This window comes from Euprymna scolopes, chromosome 2, assembly GCF_053919585.1.
Source record: "Euprymna scolopes isolate OS-2025 chromosome 2, ASM5391958v1, whole genome shotgun sequence".
Lineage (NCBI taxonomy): Eukaryota > Metazoa > Mollusca > Cephalopoda > Sepiida > Sepiolidae > Euprymna > Euprymna scolopes.
Window position 1 is genome coordinate 37,093,267 of NC_136483.1, and position 20,543 is coordinate 37,113,809.

The window sequence follows — 20,543 nt, forward strand, 5'->3', positions numbered from 1 at the left end:
ATCGACCTACCTGGTTTTATGTTCTTTTAGTTTTTTTGTGCTCAAATAACAAAGACTTTAAGAGTCTATCCTAGTATTTTACACATAGCGAAGAACAGTGCGAATGTATTCATACATTTCCAGATGATATTCGTAAAACTGAAATTTTTTATGGCAAAACTTGTACATAGTACGCTTAGCTCATACCTACAACGGTATGCATTACAGAAGTCTTATTTTTATTTAATTATATGTCGACAGATATACTACTACTTTTTTTTAAATATGTAATTGCTTGTTAACCCATGAAGCAAAGGAGAAAGTATCTGGAATATCATTTAAATGATATATAAAAAGATATTCGAAAGACGTCTTTTACTACAGTTTATGAATTCGAGAACTAATGTATTATTTACTCTGTCAGTAAGTGATATATGCAGCAAATCGAGACAGTTGTTCCCAGGTGTATTATACGTAAGATTAAAACACATGCGTGAAGACAAAATAGAAGTATCCAAAGATATCAGTACACAGAAAATAATATCACAACGAATGAAAAAAAATTCTTTTTTTTTTTTCTAAATCAGTGTCTGGCAGTATTTAACAGGAGAGTTGTTGAGTCAGAGTTTGAGCAAATTAATTGCTTTGAGAGTCAGTTTCAGTTAAAATTATCTAAATAACAGAAAAAGAGAAAGAAATTTCACTGTATACAAATAATTGAACACACACCACTATTTTCCCAATAGATGGGAGCAATTGAGGTTCATTACTTTCACAACAGTATTAGTGTGGAAATAATCACAATAAATTTTATTGGATTTGAATGGAAAAATTTAACTACTGCAATTGACTTTAATTAGCCAATCAAATGCTTTGTTAAAATGAAAGCTGCAAATATATTTTAAACAAAATATTTGCAATAAAAGATTTTTTTTGACTATTGCTACTTTGATATTTTTCGATATATCTTTTTAAATAATACAATATAATATATATTATTTATCCATATGATATCAAAACTGTATACGGTTCAAATTTTCTTCCCTTTTTTTTTTTTTTAATTTCTCTCTTTTTTCTTTTGTGCTTGCTTTGTTTTGTATGTTTTCTGGTTATCTACCCAGCATTTTAATCTCCCCTCCCTCTCTCCTGGCCGGATTGTGTAGATTAACCTCGTCTCCTATTTCATTATATATGGATTTTACTTTTGATTCTTTTCTAATTTGTCGCTGGTTTCTTTTTCTTATTGTTCTGCTTCTTTCACGTTTTCTGATCCGTTTAAAAGTCTGTGGTATGCAACGTATGGGCCCGTTTATCAATAGTGGTATTATAGGAATTTTTCCATTGTATCAAGCAAAGTATCCTTTTTTTTTCACTCTAGGATTGTACTGACGTTAAAATTGTGACACCTTTAGACTACAAAAATAACGCACATATTTCTAAATATATTCTTTGTGAGTATTTTAAAGGTTTTGTAAGGGGCATAATTTATTTCTTCCACAGACAGCTGTTTCGCAGAATCGAAACCATTCAATATATATATTATAGAGGGTGTCCAAAAAGTCACTAAAGAGTTTTGAATTTAAATAGATTCTTTATTTTTTTTATATTTTTTATAATTTTAACATAATTTGACTAAGACATTGGGAAATTTTTTAAAAGAAAAATGCAAAATTCAAACAATCTTTATTTATGAAAAATAATGTCTTAAATGTTGCCCATTTTCAGCTTCACATATTTGTGCTCTTTCCAAAACATTATTCATGGCAGATTGCAGAATCTCTGGATTGCAATTTAACTCCATTATTTTGTTCCTGGTATTTTCCTTCAATTCTTGCATGGTTTTGGGTTTGTTAGGATTTAGACTCTTTCTTTAAGATATCCCCACAAGAAAAAGTCGGGGCTAGTCAAGTATGTGGTGGCGATTTGACATTGCCATAGTCAGAAATAATGTTGTCGCCAGAGCATTGCTTGAAAAGCTCTATGATGTCTCTCATCATATGTACTGTTGCTCCATCTTGTTGGAACCATAATCCGGGCCTATTTTGAATTTGTGGGCGCAGAAAGTTTGTAATTATAGTCCGGTATCTCTCTTCAGTAACAGTGACAGCATTTTCGTCTTGATCTTCAAAAAAAAAAAAAAAAAAAAAAAAGGTCCAATAATCTTCTCCTTCGTTATTGCATACCAGTGCACTTTATAGGATGCAACTGCTTTTGATGAATTGCCCTTGGATTTTCAGAGCCCCAAAATCTGTAATTTTGTTTGTTAACGAATCCATTCAAATAAAAATGGGCTTCATCTGTCATAATAAACTTTTGCAGAAAATTGGGGTCATTTCGAACAAGTTCTTGCATTTAAACTGCATATTGAACCCTTGTTTGAAAATCTTCAGGCTTCAAGTGTTGAATAAGCTGCACTTTATAAGGAAAGAGTTGTGAAGAATATTGTGTCATGAGCTTGGACATATTCCAAGTTGTGTGGAATGTTGTCAAATCGAGGTTTCAGGATGCTGCTCCACGCTCTCTCTCCCTATTTTCATTTGTGATAACGTTTTGAGGTCTGCCAGTTTGCAGAAGATCAAGTACAGCTCCTTAGTCTTAATGTTTCGAATTGTGTTGTGACTTGAGCTATCTCTTACACAAAGATGCTGTTGATAAGCTCTTGGAGTCAAAACAATTGATCCCTGATTTTGGTAAAACAATTTCACAACTCGCATACATTGTTCAACGCTATACTTATCCATAATTCATTTCCAAAATATTATCTGTAAAATATCTGAAATAGAGAAAAAAACAAGGCCGATAGCCATTAGTCGCGTGCTCTCGTGTAATGAATGAATGCATGAATGTAGGATTGACATGAAATTCTTAAAGATAAACTAAAATGACTGAAAAAAATGGGCTGAAATTACTTAAATAAATAAAAAGTAAATGACTTAGAATGACTTTAATGAACTTAAGGATGAATTGAATGACCTTAAAAATGACTTGAATGCTTAAAAAATAACTGGAATCCTTCAAAAACAACTTGAATGATCTGGAGAATGACTGAGTGATCATTTTACATTAAATTAATACAGAAAAGTGATCGCCCACTTTATATCACAAAGTTACAAACATAAGTATAGCATGTAGTAAGAACAGATACTACACTTTGAGATATTAAATCTTTTATTCATGTTAAAAATACAGTCAAAATCAACGATGAACAAAAAACTTAGGCACATGGCCAACTCAAAATTGTGGGGGTCGTTGGTCATCCTTGTCACTCCAGAACTAAACATCTTTGCCAAAAGGCCAAGAAAAACTTAAAAAGCTAAGAACAGCATCTATTAGGAAAAGACCTTTGATCTTAACCAAAAAGGCCAAGCACAAAAGTGTTACGGACAGACCGACGGATGGAATGACTTAGAGTCACTTGCACGTGACTAAAAATAATAATTAATGGTAAAATAACAAAGATTTTCAACCTTCAGTGACTTTTTATGAGCTTCTGCCACAACTAAATTGCTCAGAAATCCACATAGTTTATAGTGGTAAAGGCTTTGTGTAGAACCAACCACACTTTTTGATATTACTGCTAACCTTTGCTGGAGCAGATGACTACCACAGGACGGAGTATACAGTAGACTGCAGGTTTTTACATCAGAGTTATATATAGCACAATCACGTTGACACACTAGTTCTCGCCAGATCACAGAAGTTAAGTAACATTGAGCGTGGCCAGTTCCAGATGGGTGACAATTTGGGAAGGCTTGGCACTGTATGTATTGCGATGTGTCGTAGAAATTTCCAGGTTGATATCCAGGGGTGCATTAACTCACTGGGAGAGATGCACCCCAGTCTTAAAGATATGCATCTAGGAGAAAGTAACTGATTATATATATATATATATATATATATATATATATATAAATATTAGTTGAGCATGTGTTTCTGAATTAAAGTGTTTTTATGTATATAAAATGTTTGACATTTCTAAAAATTATTTTATAATAAAGATAATTCCCATTTTTTCTATTTTGTTTTTTGTTGGGTTTTTTTTTTTACATTTACCCCACCTCCTCCAAATTATGACTCACTTTCACTGTACTGCATTTTAAATCTACATATTATTGCTGTTTATGAAGAAAATACAATATACTACCTGACTTTGCTGTCTTACTTTGCAAAGTTCGATAATTGAAACATTCATTTAAAATAATAAACATTTCATTCGTAACTTTGTTGTAAAGATGAAACAAAATCTTCATTTTATGCATTAACATTTTTACAATTTCAATAGAAATTTATCTATTTACTGTGACCGTAAAGAAATGAAAAGAAAGAAATCAAGTGGCCTTTTTAAAAATAGATTGCAACTTGCTGGAAATCAAGTCAGTCTGAACTTTTTAATCTAAATGTTAAATATTTATCCAGGAAATAAAACAAATATTACGAAACAGAACCATTTGTCATATTAAAATCAAAATAATCACGGAATTAAAAAGGACAAATAGTTGATCAATAAAATGTCCTTTTTCAAAACTAATATGCAAATTAGTTAACATTGTGAATGATATCACATATACATAAGCAGTATATAAGATGATGGTATAAAGTTAGATCAACTTGAAATAAACTGTTTTTATTTTACTGTTAGTGTGTAAAAAAAGGCCAACTTCGCATTTATATATATTATAGATTAATTATGGTAAAATATAAAATATGTAAATATCCCGAGGAGCGAAAAGGGTGGGGAAGACATTCATGGAAAATAGATAGATATCAAGAGAGTTAAAATAATACAAACTGGTTTCGATACAAATATTTTTATATTTGACAGTAAATAAGCGGCCATTTTGCTACTGCCGCCAGTAGTCTTACATTCAGACTAGAAAGACTCCATGGCATTCTATGTTTGCTTGCTTTATAGAAATTAATATTTTTGAAAAGTTTAAAAACTAAGTAATGGTAGAATTTTAATGATAGTTTCATTTTATAGTAAAAATTAATAGAAACTATTCACTTATTATCTTACATATGTATAAGAATATCTGTGCAAAGGGTCTCTCCTGTCAACGAAAGGTTAACTTAAAACACATGCAAAAAAAACAAACAAACCAAGAACAATTGTTATACATATACACACATTTAGCCTTGTAGCTTTTTAGCTCTGAACCCCAAAATCAACAGTTTAGACTATTCCTGTAATTGAGCAGGGGCTGGTTTATTACTCATCGCCTGAGGCGCCTCTGCCTGTGAACGCCGATGGGGCTGCACAGGAATCGTTTGCAGGGTCAGAGTGTCACTCCTGTGAGGCACTGATTTTTCAATTTCACTTTCTAACTGTAGCATCACATTTTTCGTTATGAGAGAGAAATAAATATGTTTAGACAAGTTTCATATCTTAGTTTACTGACCTTTGGGCTGGAGCAAAGTATATTGACTGATGCAATTTTTTTTTTTATTGTTATCCCATTTAGAGTGATGCTTATTGGAGAGCTGGATGTATAAAAATGAGACACTTTTATATAGTAATAGTATGTAATGAAAACCATTGCACGAAATGAAAAACGAAACCAGTTTCTAGAACAATAAGGAAAGGAATTATTTAATTACTTATATCGTTCCACCTTTAGGTGGAAGCAAGTTGGACATTGTCCAAGTGAAGAAAGGAAATATAGAAAGTTCTTTGAGCTGTTGAAGGTCTGTTAGCAGTTATCTTCATGCGAAGATTATCGATGCTGGAGCATTCAGTCGTTATTTCCAAAGTTTTCTTTGCCGATTAACTGACCGTCATTCTCAAAAGGTGTTAAAGAAGTTCTTCAGGTTACAAATTAAATCAATGCGCTCTGCAAGCTGATTAGTCAATATGTAGCCAAATAACCTAGCAGTGACATTAATCCACAATTAAAAAAAAGAAGTCCTTACTTATAAATGCTACAGATATACCCACGGATCTCATGTATAACTTTGTCCTAATGAGGAAATAAGTAACTAGGGACCTTTTAAATCAAAAAGAAATAAGGAAGCTGGACAATAATGCCCTCTCCCATTCTTCAATACAGCATCTCAAGCATATTTTGTGGCATATATAGGTAGTGGGATTGAGCCCTATCATTTAATGTGTGCCATTCAATCCAATGACGTAATAATAGAAATCTGACTCGAGTAAATACTCTGTCTTCCTGGTTCGATTTGTACTACTATGAATAGCAAACAAGAAGGGGAAGAGATCAAATTTTTGATAAATTTAAATCGTATCTACTCAATGAAAGCAACGTTGAGCATAGTCAGTACTAAAATGGGTGACCATTTGAGAATGCCAGGCGCTATATCTGTTCTCCGCTTATCTCAGCATTTGTTTCCAGTCGTCCTAGACTTTTTTTGCCACTGGAATCAGGTAAATGCCGATTTAGGAGAAGTATGGTTTTGGGATTGCACAACTTTTGTTTCACAATTACACATGCAGACATTCTTTCAAAAGGTATCCCTCGTTTCTCGAGACAGAACAGAAGCCATTAACCATTCAGTGAAAAAAGAGAAAGAAAGCAGCAATATTAACTCTAGATAGGTTGAACCAGTTTCCCCGGAGGAGTAAGTTTCATGGGAATGTCAAGTTCACAAAGTCCACAGTCTCATAGATATCCTAGTCAGTGGAGATGACGTTAAGTCTTTGCAGTTCTTGTGTACAGCGCTCGGTATTCCCAGATCGTCACCAATCCGGTACTGATCAAGCTCAACGTTGCTTAACTTCAGTGATTTAATGGGAACCGGTGTGTCAACGTGATTATATCGTATATCTACTCAATGGGTATTTATTGATCTTTATCCATGTTGCAGACTGGCCAATTCTCACGATGTTACCATAAGTTTCACTATGTTTACTTTAATCTCCTAATCTTATGATATATATATATATATATATATATATATATATATATATATATTTATTTAAATGCAAATTTTCTTTCTGCTTAAATACATCTTAATATTCTTTGTAATTTGTCTATAAAAATTGTTTTAAAGTTGGAAGTAAAACAAAAAATAAAGAACGCTTAGTTCAGGAAACAAATCGGACAATTATAGGAGAGCGCAGATGTTATGTTACTGCTATAGAATATTAGAGAAACAACCGGATGTAAAGTTTTCTTCAATAAAGTCTGAAAACATCACTTCCGTTGAACATGGCTACCTTCTATATTGGTAATTAAACTATTAGAAATATTTTTATTCCACTAGTTTCAACATATTAAGTATCTTAATTTCCTATTGATTTCTTATTTTGACACAAGTTTTTTTTTTTGTTTTATTTTATTCAATAAATTTTGCAAAAAAAGTTTCACTGTAAATTATAATTATGGTCGTTGAAAAAAAAAAAAAAAAAAATGAATATTTAAATATTTATTAAAAATTATTGAAAAATTAGCAGGGTGACCCGACGATGCCCGAGATTGAATCAACGAATATTTCACTCCTATATTTTTATTGTCATCGAAATCGCCCTGGAGGGAGCTTCACATGCCTCCATGCAGTAACTTAGCCCAAAATATGTTATTCTACATTGCCCTCTAGAGAACCTACTGTTTCTTTTATAAAATTATTTTATATAAACTTCTTTCCAATTAAAAAAAAATAAAACACAAAAAAACATTAAGAAAATTACGTGCAGGGTTTGAACCTACAGATCACGTCATGCAAAAAACAAAATAAAAACACACTATCAATTTATCCACAATAGAATTTTCACGGGCTCAGTGTTCTATCATTGTTGCTAAGTGATGACATGGAAAAAATGGCTTTACTGATGATAGATAAATTAAAATAATGGTTTCGATTATTGATCATCGGAGGTATTCTGAGACAAAACTGAACTAAGATCACTCCAAGACTTATACACTAAAGTTCTGTAAATTTTAAAGAAAATCTGTTTAGCTGTTTTGGAGTCTATAAAGAACGAACTTACACACATACAAAGTTGCATTTATATAATTGTAGAGATTAATATAGAAAATGAGACGTGCATGCAAATATGTTTTTTCTAAACAGTTCATTTCTTGTAAGTAAAACAAAATAAAAATTATTCGAATTGAGATCGAAACCAAAATCTTAAAACAGTGAGTCAAGTATGATAACCATTAGATCAGCCTGACACGATCTTTACAAAATGTTTTCAAACCTTATTGCTAACAAAAAGAAGCCGCAATGTTTCACGGACACGTATGCGCATTCGTGAAACAGTTAAAAATCCAATGACTCCCAAGTAACAATTTTTCAATTTTGACCTCTTAGCAGCCCTTTTTTCCGGACGAAAACAGATTAAAAAGTTTTCCACATGTCTGATTATCCTACATATCAAATTATAGATCTTTAGATAAAAAATTCGTTGAGTATATAGGTTGAGAAGTGTCCTCACACACATACACAAATTCTCATATATATATATATATATATATATATATATATATATATATAGATAGATAAATAGATAGATATAAATAGATAGATAGATATAGACATAGAAATTTGAATATTTTGAAAACTTTAGGTGTCAGGAAAATGATAAAATCATTTTTATGTCCTTTTGTTGATGTTGTAAGTCCAATATTTCGCTAAAAATGGCTTCATCAGGGTAGTTAGTCAGTTCGTAGTTTTTTATTTATTTTTTTTTTTTTCATGTTGTTGTTATAGAGGAAGAAAGTCCTGGAGAAGAAATGATTGTATCATTTTCCTGACACCTAAAGTTTTCAAAATATTCAAATTTCTATTCAAAACAAGTGTCTTCAAATAGTGTGCAACTATTTTCTTATTTCATATATATATATATTTATTTTTTACTTACTCTAAAATTTCTAGAATTTTGGTGAAATCCTCAGATTTTTACCATCGGGTGTTGACAGAAAGAAGAAATGGGATACAAGTAACTTTGAAGTTAAGGTCCATTAGTCTATTATATACTGACAGCATTTCCAGAAATATGCCAAGTCTCCTGACAATTCTACTTGTTAAAAAAAAAAGAAAAAAGGTATCTCAGGCATTTACTCTGACCCAGACCAAGTTGAGTGCAGTCTATATGGGAGTGGCAATGGTGGTTGCCGGAGAAATTGAAATTCCTTTTGTTTTTCTTTTTCAACATTAACTTCCTTGAGAAAGCTAATATCTGCTGTACCATCAACGGGAGAGAAATGTTATTAAGGTGGAACACATTAGTCAGGCGTAAGAGTGGGTAATGTAAGCTATATTTAGTTTAATTTAGTTTTATGCAAAGAGGTAAAAGAGGGTGTGAAATACTTTCATGAAAATTAAGAGACCTCAGATTTTTGTGAAATTTTTACAATAACAATAAATATTCCCAAAATTTCAATTTCTTTGGAGTATCTTTAAAGGGGTTTTAGAAGATATAACATGGGCACGGCTTTCCATTTGAAAATTAAAATATTCCAGATTTGCATGGAATTTGCATAGGTATTAGACACCAGTTAAGCAAGCTTCCCTGAATTCCAATTTCTTATCTCTAGAAAACAACCAAACCAAACACCAGGAATAAATACTTAGAAATATAAAGAACTTGAAGCATAAAACCCTTTTCTTTTTTAGATTATTGGATTCGGCATTAAATAACCTGAAAAGGGTTAATATACCATAAAATAAATCAACACAACAAACTTCTTAAGATACCTTGAGCTTATATTTTAGATATTTTCTAAAATCAAAGTCAGGTAAAAGATTTTGAATAAAATTGAAATAAGGATTCTTGTCATGAGCTTTCTTCATATGGGGTACAAAACTGTTCTGGTTAGGAAATTGATTTTACTCGTCCTGGGATATATATATATATATATCAAATGAAGATTAAAACAAAGAAAAAACAATTATTTTTCTCATAACCGATCGAAATTGAAACGGATTATAACAATTATTAGTCCAATTAATAATATAGAGACAGTAGAAAAAAAATGTCATCTTGTATTTTATTTTTGTAGTTTTTGCATGCATTTCATGTTACTCAAATTACCCAATCAAAAGGCAACCATTTCAATGTTTTATTTTGATTCAAATCCAAAGTGCCCCTTTTTAGGGGAGCTGAATTTTCCCCACACTAGAAACCGGTCTAGTGTCTAACTCCTCAATTTACTTTTCAAAACAGAATTAATGTTAAAGTGTACTTTCTGTTCTGATATAAAATAGATGATTTTAGTGCCTTCACTGACCGATGAGAGAAAAAATAAAAACGTTGATTTTTTTTCCTTAAATTTCAAATGGATGCCTTTGATTAGTTAATTTGAGTCCTATGGGTCAAATTCTTGACTGTGGTTGATGGTAGGCAGTTGGGAGCAAAAAGTGTTACCATGAATGAAGACATCTACTGTATAAGGCAAATTACATGCAGGTTTTAAAATTTAATGTTAGTAATAAAAAGTTTAGTTAACTGCTTTTAAAAGTTAAGATGGCCTATAAATGAGGGATCAATTTACACACACACTCACACATATACAAGAGAAAGAAAATTGAAACTAAATTGAACTTTACAATCAAAATTTATTGTTCGACTGAATACTCCAAAAAACAATTTACCAAGTCCTTATTCCATGGAGTTTCAAAGGATGCTATTCTTCTAATCAGAGGACAGAAAGAAATCAGCAAATTATATTTGTAGCAATGCTAGAAATTTGCTAGTTATGGCAATAAATTGCGGTTTCACTCAATGCCATAACTAGCAAATTCTGGCATTGCTACAAATATAATTTGCTGATTTCTTTATGTCCCCTGATGAGAAGAATAACAAGAATAGCATTTTTTGAAACTCCGCAGAATAAGGACTTTGTAAATCGTTTTTTGGAGTATTCAATCGAACAATAAAATTTGATTGTAAAATTCAACTTGCAGTTTTAATTTTCTTTCTCTTATAAGCTGTACTCTCTATTGCATATTGAGCTTTTTTATTGGGTTGGAATTAAATTATCTATATATAAATACTGGTATTTATATTAGATTGAAGTTTACTATTGCGTATATCAGGTAAACACTACATCCATTTGATTTTATTATATATATATGTCTGTGTGTGTGCATGCAACTAATCATCTATTCTAAATTCTAATTATTTTTTTTCAGTCTTTCATAATCGCCTAAAAAAATCATTTCGAGGGGGGGGGATTTTTTTAATGTTGATATATATTCTTTTTTAACTTGACAAATATTTTCTCTTTATGTATCCAATATTTTGATAAACATGCAAAATCTTTATCTATATTTTTCCTTTGTGCTATTTTTACCAAAACTTTACACACACACACACACACACACACACACACACACACACACACACACACACACACACACACACACACACACACACACACACTATTTATTCATTTATACCTACAATACCTACAATAAATACATATTAATCTAAATAGATCTATTTGTTATTGAGCATTATTACATAAACCCAGCGGATATTCTTTGGATTTTTATCCTACAAATATATTCTCAACTTGGACTACTATATAATTCAAACATACAAACTTTAAATAAGCAAAAGTACTGTGATTCGCAGCTGTCATTCTTTTTTATTCAATACTAGTGGGGAGGGAGACTTGTCCAGTCGTAAAATATGCTTAAATATATTTTAATTCATGCAGATAACGTATTCACTATTACAGAGCCAATTCTCTATTAAATTTCATAGCACCTAATATATAGTACGCAAAACTAACAGAAATATGTCGGCGAGTTATGAATATTTGCATTTCAACTTGCAGACGTATTTCTGCACGTGTTATTCATCCATCTAAACAAAGATTTTACTCGTTATAAACCATCCTTGGAGTATAACTTTTTTTATTTCAGTGTTTTGTGACCAGCGGTTTAAGAGTTTATCAGTTAAATATTTACAGACACACATACATCTACTGTTTTATTTATATATATTAAGAAATCGATGACATAGTAAGTAAAAAAAATATATATATATGTGAAGCCAAAGTAAACATTTGACAATGTTGAACAGAAAAATTCCCTTAATTGAATTATGAGATGCTGTTCACACATGAAACTTTAGTCCCCTTCGAAATAATCTTCTCCGGCTGCAATGCACTTGTACCGTTCTAACAATTTCTGGAAGGCCCCATGGAAGTCCTCTTGTGTGAGTGTGCCAATGACCCTTGTCACAACCTTTCATTTCAATTTTCTCAAAAGTCACGGGGAGCAAAGTTTGGACTATAGGGAGGGTGAGGAACCGTCTTAATGCTCATCTTGGTCAAATAGTCTGATCTTCTGAGCACCCTTTGAACAAACTTTGTGCAAATCCTCTGCATCTTGAGTCCTCCCAAATAATTGTGTGTACAGTTCTCACACTGACATCAAACTGTGCACTTATTGTCTCTATAGACACACGACGGCCTTTATCTATGAAATCTTTTATTTAGCCAATTAACTCTGGTGTTCTGACTTCCTTACTCCTCCCACACCTCATCATCCCTCACAGACTCCTTGCCTTCATTGAATCTCTTATGCCACTCAAAAACTGATTCTCGATTCATGCAAGATGGTCCAAAATCAGTCTTAAGCATTTCATACGTTTCTGTGGAAATTTTTACAAGTTTAAAACAGAATTTTATTGCAAATCGTTCTTCTTAAGTAGACCATAATTAACCATGCTCTAGTCCATCATCTTACAGATGCTAAACTACTGACTGACAAACAATATGGATTTAGACAAGCCCGTTCCACAGCAGACATCCTCACTGTGATCTCTGAACGTATATACCATTCACTGGACAAAGCGGGGGAGGGCAGAGCGGTAGCTCTAGATATATCTAAGGCTTTTGAAAGGGTATGGCATGAGGGTCTCCTCAGTAAAATCAGATCATACGGTATCACTGGTAGAATACTTAACATAATTAAATCCTTCTTAGATAAGAGAAAAATCCAGGTTGTCCTCGACTGTCGTACATCTAAACAATATGATATAAATGCGGGGGTGCCTCAGGGTTCCATCCTTGGACCTCTATTGTTCCTGATATTCATAAATGACCTCCCCGACAACATTGCCTCTGAGATGGGTATGTATGCTGATGACACTACACTCTATGGCAGACACGACAGGAAGACGAATGAACACATTTCTAAAGAAATGGCAGAAACACGAGAGGAAGACCTCCAATCTGTAGTGGAATGGGGACAAAAGTGGTTGGTCGCGTTCAATGCTGCCAAGACTAAACTAGTTTCATTCAATAATTACAAGAAACCCTCCCTACCACCCATAGCAATGGCCAACGACTCTTTATCTGAGAGTCCATCTTTCAAACTCCTTGGCCTAACGTTCACAGGAAACATGAGTTGGAACAATTACATTGAAGGCATTGCCAGGGCCGCTGCAAGAAAGGTAGGCTCTCTCTACCGTGCTAGAAAACTACTAACACCCGAAAGTATCCTGTACCTCTATAAGGCCACCATTCGCCCATGTATGGAGTATTGCTGCCACATCTGGGCTGGTGCATCTGCTACTAGTCTCTCGCTCCTTGACAAGGTTCAAAAGAGAGTCGCAAACCTGATAGGCCCTAAACTGGCATCTAAGCTTCAGCCTCTGTCCCATCGACGAAATGTTGCATCTCTCTGCCTTTTCTACAAGTATTTTAGTGGTGAATGCTCTGACGAACTGCAATCACTTGTGCCCCCACGACGTGAGCACCCTCGACAAACCCGACAGGCTGTTAAATCCCACCCCCACACTGTAGAGATCCCTAGATGTAAAAGATCTTTTTACTCCAATAGTTTCTTCCCCAGAACCGCAAGACTCTGGAATTCCATTCCAGGTCCCTGCTTCCCCAACGTGCAGAAGTTCAAGTGTAACGTGAACCGACACCTTGCTTCCCAAATCCCTACATAGTACCCCAGTAGTTGCTGCCCCTTATAGTAGCCCCCTACACCAAAGTGGCAATTTGCCTTGTTTGGGGTGAAAATGTAATAAAAAAATTTAAAAAAAAAAAAATCATGTCCAGATTGTATTTTTGAAATTCACTAGCTATTTAGAATATCAAGTCAATCCCAGAAATGGCCAAAGTTTTTTACGTTTTGAAAGCTGCGAAAAAATGTAAAAAGGCAGATGACACTAAGCATACAAAGAGTTAAGTTGGGTTTTAAAATGTTTAGCCACTATTAAACAAACAAAATACTAGTAAAAACCCATTCATCAATCGGGTGAAAATGTTCTATCAGTATTTTGTTAAATTTTCGAGCAATTATCGTGGGTCCAAATAACTGTAACGAAACTCATTTTTTTTTTTGTTACAACTCAATAGACGCGACACTACTTTTGTTTCAAAGTAAACAAACAATTTAAAATAAGTTTCAACGAATTATTCAGGTAGGTAAAAGAATAACACATTGCCTTTAATTACATTTATTTGTTATATGTCTATTTTTTCACCCCTTTGTTTTGTTGGCTATTGCAAAAATGGTACGTCTTAAGGTCGACAGATCGATTTTTAAATAGATGGGTTTAAGCCACAACATTACTTAATATTTTTTCGTGTCGAAAATAGTAATATATCCAAAAATTACGAAAATTCATGGAGTAGAACAACTGCTATTATAGTATAAAAAAATCTATCACTATCGGCAAAAACAAAACGTCCGCCATTGCAGTTAAGAAAAAGGGAGATAAGTAGGTAACCTGTATTCGCAATCTTTAAGGTGTTCATATCTAGGGAAAATGCCATTTCCCCCAAATTTACCGTAAAAATTATTTTTAACTATAATTTTCTATACGATGAATTTTCGTATTTTTAAAATATATTACTATTTTCAACATGAAAATTAAGTAAACACTGTCCTTTTTGCTTAAAACAGCATATTTTTCTTAACAAGCACCGCAAAATACCCCAAATCTTTAAAAAAAAATTTTTTTTTTTTTTTTTAATGGCTTTTTAATTGCAAACTGTTTCAGTCATTTCTGAGGCTGACTTTGGAAAAATTTAGGTAAATACTGAAATCCTCTGAATACTCATTCTTCATATGTACCGTAACTTTATTTGTCTATCTCCCAATACAGCACGAGATCTGTTTCATTTTGGGGAATCCTATCTTCCACCCAAAGCCATCGTGCTTCACCTCCAAGGAGCGTTCTGGATGGGTACAAAATTTGTTGTGATCGGCCATCGACTCACTTGATATTCTTCAAGCGACAGACAATACACCAATTCCTCGCACCAAGGTAGGGATAATGCCCGAGAGGATATCCTTTTAAGAGAGATTACATTCTGATATAAGGCTACTCCCCCCACTCCCCGTGTCAGGTAAACTTATTTTTCTAAGAAGAGGGGGAAAAGGCGTCATAGACTTGTTTCATCCGCCGCCTCGCCAGATACGAATGACTTCGTTCAAGGAATTAATATTTTGTTTTTTCACTTTTTTTTGCATTATGTGACTTGCTTCAATGCGGATTTTGTTTAAGCAATAAACCTCCAAAAACATTATGAACAAAAAAACTTTACTACGAAGAAACACACTTGCTTTAAGGCATATTCAAAAGAAAATGTTGAAATTTCGGTAATTTTCTAATGTATGGTCGCTTATCATTTACAGTTTATGAATAAGTTAATCCTATTAGTCAACATTAAATAAAGCAGCACTCAATTAAGTATTGCTGTTGCTCAAGAAATTCACTAAATACCAAATAGTTGTATTAGTTCTTTATTTCGCTCCTCCTCCAAACTTAAGTTAGGGTTAATAATACGATTCCGAAGTTTCTTAGTTTAGATAGAATTTTTTTTTGTGTGTGTAGGGGGGGGGGGCTGCTGCTCTTCAGTTATAAGGGGTTTCACACACACACACACACACACACACACACACACACACACACACACACACACACACACACACACACACACGATTTTTAAAATTTATTTTCCGACTTTTGTCGATTTATTTTTGCAAAATCCCAAATCTAATTTATAAACTCGCTATGCCTGTGTGTCTGTCTCCATTTGTTTCTAAGTGCACTGCAGTGCATCAGTGATGCATTGCATAATGCATCACTGCATCATCTCCTCCGAGACGCAAGGTCGCAGAGCAACGCGAGGCGGGTCAAGTGAACCCTTTGTATGGGTCTTTAGACAGTAAAAATAGCTGTTAAGGAGTCAGATTTGAAGATAAAAAGAATGGAACTTGGTAGGCGTAAGTCGACTTTAAGTGTTCTTGTAATCATGCGCAAATACACATACGTTATAATCGGTCCATTTTAAACTATTTCTTATGTACTTGTTTAGTTTAAGCAAGGCATTAAAATAAAATGAAAATATTGAAAAAAAACTATATTGGCCGTTATGGAATTAAGTTCTCATAAAAAACATTTATCAAGTAGTAAGTATCAAGTTTTTTTTTTGTTTTTTTTTTTTTTACAGAGGAAAATCAAATTTTAATAAGATCGATCGTATCCCGCCATCTTACTTATTTCGCGGACGATGAGAGGGGGGTAAGGGAGATAACTCCATCCATCACCACTTAAAGTTTGTCAAAATTTGACGAGATTATTTTGAAACATGGGCAAAAAAAATACCCAGATAAATATTTTAGTTTTTTTCATTTTTTTTTTTTTTTACAGAATTTCTCTCCTGTTTTAATCCATTTTTCATTTTGTCAATTACTTTTTCGTTTAAAGACACCCCCCTCCTCATCCGTGAAATAAGCAAGATGGCGGGATACGACCGATCTCATTAAAATTGGATTTTACTCTGTAAAAACAACTTGATCAAATTAAGTGAATTTTTTTATGAGAACTTAATTCCATGACGGGTACATACTTTTTTTTTTCTATATTTTCATCCTTTAATGTCTTCATTAAACTAAGTAAGTACCATTTCTCATCCATCTGATCAGAGCTCAAACGCTAAAGACTAAGAGCTAGAGCGCTCTATGTTTTAGTTTCGATTTTAGTTGATGGCACCAAATGTTTATATATATATATATATATATATATATATATATATATATATATATATACACACACACACTATGTATTGGGTACAATCTAATCTTATATGTACAACTCACTACATCTGTGTCTGTTTCCATTTTTTTTTCGAAGTGCATCTCTTCCAAGACACAAGGTCGCAGAGCAACGTGAGGCGAGTCAAATGATTGCACTTTTGTGGACCGTTGTATTATATATATAAAAATGACATTGTCTATCTGTGGGAGGAACGGTATGCGCAGGTTAGGTATACATTTATACGTTAAAGTACGTTCATTTTTAATTTTTTCTCCATCTGACAATAACTCAAGCGGTAGCGACTAAGGCTGGAGAACTATGTTGATCGCACCCAAGTTACACACATACATACATACATACATACATACATACATACGTGTGTGTGTATTGATATTCATATTAAAAACCCTTTTTTTTCTATTTATTGGTATTTATTTGCTTCCCCACGAAAGCAAAATGTGACACAAGGTCGTTTTTAATGTAGGGGAAAACCAGCTCCCCGAAAAGAAGGCAAAAGGGGCAGCCTGGTAGGGATCAAAAATAATAATTGTCTCAGTATAAAGGGTTTCCCTCCATTGACCGAGATAAATTAACTTAAGTGTAGCATCAGAACAGATACTACAATTTGAGATATTAAATCTTTTATTCAGGCTAAAAAGTTCAACATGAACAAAAAACTTAGGCACAATGCCAACTCAAAAGGGGGAAATAGGGGTCGTTGGTCATCCTTGTCATTTCAGAACTACTAAACAAAAGTTTCTCTTAGCTAGTATGTTCTTCCACCATAATACCGCATTCACCCTTTCGTACTGGGGGGGGGGCGTCCTACTTAGCACCCAATTGTTTAAAATATTTTTTATTAACGTGTAAAAACAAAGCAAAAAAAAAGATACTACACTTTGATCTTGTTTATATAGTTTATTCCGGTTTCTAAAAAAGTTACTAAATTTTTAACAATTAAGAGTAAAAATTTCACAAACAAAAACAAACTTAGGCACTAGGCCTACAATAAGTTTGGGGCGGGTGTAGGGTCTTTGTAAATATGGTGATTTGGACTTTGGAAGATTACCCAAGTGCAGGGCAGGGCTAACAGCAGCAGAAGAACGGGTATATATATATATATATATATATATATATATATATATATATATATATATATATATATATATATATATTACCATTAACATTAAGTCTGGGGTGCTCCCTATCCATGAAGATACTCGCTGGTGTTCTCTTTGTCAGTTTGTTCAGATTTTTTTTTTTTTTTTTTTTTTTTTTTTAGAATTAGAGTTAAATTCAATTCGGTATTTTTTTTTACGACCTGCCCCAGCAGCGTAGTATAAACATCCTTAATCTCCCCATGTTAAGAACGGCTTTTGGAATAAACACCCCCAAACCTCCACGTGTTAAGAATGGCTTTCGAGGTTGGGAGTGTTTATTTCGAAAGCCACTCTTAACATAGGAAGGTGGAGGGGGTTATACTCGTAAAAAAAAAAAAATACTTTCAATTTTATGACATCTTCTGTTTCTTAAATTGTATGAAAGTACACCATGGTTATCATATGCCCCCCTCCATGGTAAGAATGGATTTCTAAATAACGGTATTTTTTCAGCTCAAATATTAAAATGTACATTTTAAATAGTTAAAGCAAAATAAGTTGGAGCTATCTTAAACTTTTCATATCAGATGACTGTCATTAAAAAAGTACTTTAACCAAATTATATCTAGTTTTATAACAATTTGATTCAATTAATGATTTAATGACCAAACAATACTTTCGCCATTACGGAAATTTTATCATTAAATTATTAATTGAATCAAATTGGTTAAAATAATGCTTCAATGACATCAATCTTAAAGCTGAAAAGTTCAAAATAACCAAAGTTGGCAAAATAGTTTTAGAGTTTGGAGAGATTACTGACACCCCAAAGACGGCATGTTGTTGTCGATTTAACTTAAGTTTTTCGAACCGAATAAAAACTTTAAAATGCGTTAAAACACACAACTTATACGGGTAGGTAGAAGAGTAACTTATCTTGTCGTTTGTGATATTTGTTTGTTGTATATTTGAAGTTTTGGTCTTTTTGTTGGCTTCTCTGAAGAGTCGAATTATCTTTGGTAAAGTTTGAATGTTATGATTAGTCAATTTAATTTGATATATCTATTTTTAGTTCTACAATTTAAGTAATATTATAATTTAACAGATGACTAAAAAAATCGTTTAGAAGCAATATTTTATTTCGAAATTTGGTACTTTTGCAGAACACGGACGGTGCTTAAATAATATTATTTAGAAACCTATTTTTGAGAAGGTGGGTTCCTGTGTACTTGCACCTAACAATTTAAACAAAATATAACGTAAAACTTGACTTTAACTTGAAAATCCTATAAAAAATAGCACGGTCCGTATTCTGCATAAGTACCGAAAATTTTAAGCGAATTCAGTTTTTATTGTTATTTTTTGCTTGTTTTGTTTTGTTTGCAAATTATTGAATTCAATTTAACTTTTTAATTTAAACTTTTTAAATTTTTTAAAAATAACTTTTACATTAAAGTCAAAAAGTGCCCATCATTTTGCGAAACTTTTCGGTGCTAGTGCAGAGAGTTATCCGATCCGCGCTATTTTTTAAATCGTATTTCCAAGTTTAATTAAAATTTTATGTTTTTTGAGGTTTGTATTACTGTACACAGATTCGAAAAAGTTGTCAAAAAAACAAATATATAACAAATAAATGTTATCAAAGGCAAGATAAGTTACTTTTCTGCCAAACTGGATATTTTTCTTGTTTTTATTCAATGTAACATGTTTATTCAGCTAGAAAAACATGCAATGTTTACCGATGTATTGGAAAATTCAAAATGGCGCCCGGCTCTCTCTTTATCACGGTAAGTTTGAGAAAAGGTGTTATAAATAATAAACTAGACAAAATACTATTAAAAAAAACACCGAATATATGTCAACTTATGTCATGATAACATATATTGAGCTAATTTCTAACAGTATTTTGTCTAGTTTATTATTTATAACACCTTTTCCCAAACTTACCGTGTTAAAGACAGAGTCGGGCGCCATTTTGAATTTTCCAATACATCGGTAAATACTTTATGCTTTTCGAGCTGAATAAACATGTTACATTGAATAAAAACACGAAAAATATATCCAGTTTGGTAGAAAAGTAACTTATTTTGCCTTTGATAACATTTATTTGTTATATATTTGTTTTTTGACAACTTTTTCGAATCTATGTGTACAGTAATACAAACACGTTTTTTTTTTATTCAATTGTAAGGTTGAAGTATAGAATAGGTACAAAACACCTTCCCCATGTTAAGAATGTTTTTTAAATAATAACGTTATTATTTACGTCCGCACACTCTCTGCACTAGTGCACTAGTACCAACTTTTCAATCAATAAAAACAGTTTGATGTTTGTTTACATTTTCTGACATTTTAAGTAAATTAAACAAAAGCATTTTTAATCCTTTTCCTCTCTTCATCTTTACGAAATATCCAGTTTATAACATAGAAAAAAAAATCATCGTTTTGTTACGACTAGAAAAATTGTGTTGGCTATTAAAAAAGAAAGC

At 32.6% G+C, this 20,543-nt stretch overlaps 1 protein-coding gene and 1 long non-coding RNA gene across 3 annotated transcripts in view; one reads left to right on the forward strand and one right to left on the reverse strand.

The window, feature by feature from the left end:
* LOC145291061 (colorectal mutant cancer protein-like) overlaps nucleotides 1-20,543 on the reverse strand; it is a 608,255-nt gene that overhangs the window by 587,121 nt on the left and 591 nt on the right. The gene's annotated exons all lie outside the window — the stretch shown is intronic.
* LOC145291089 (uncharacterized) overlaps nucleotides 1-20,543 on the forward strand; it is a 563,704-nt gene that overhangs the window by 410,016 nt on the left and 133,145 nt on the right. The gene's annotated exons all lie outside the window — the stretch shown is intronic.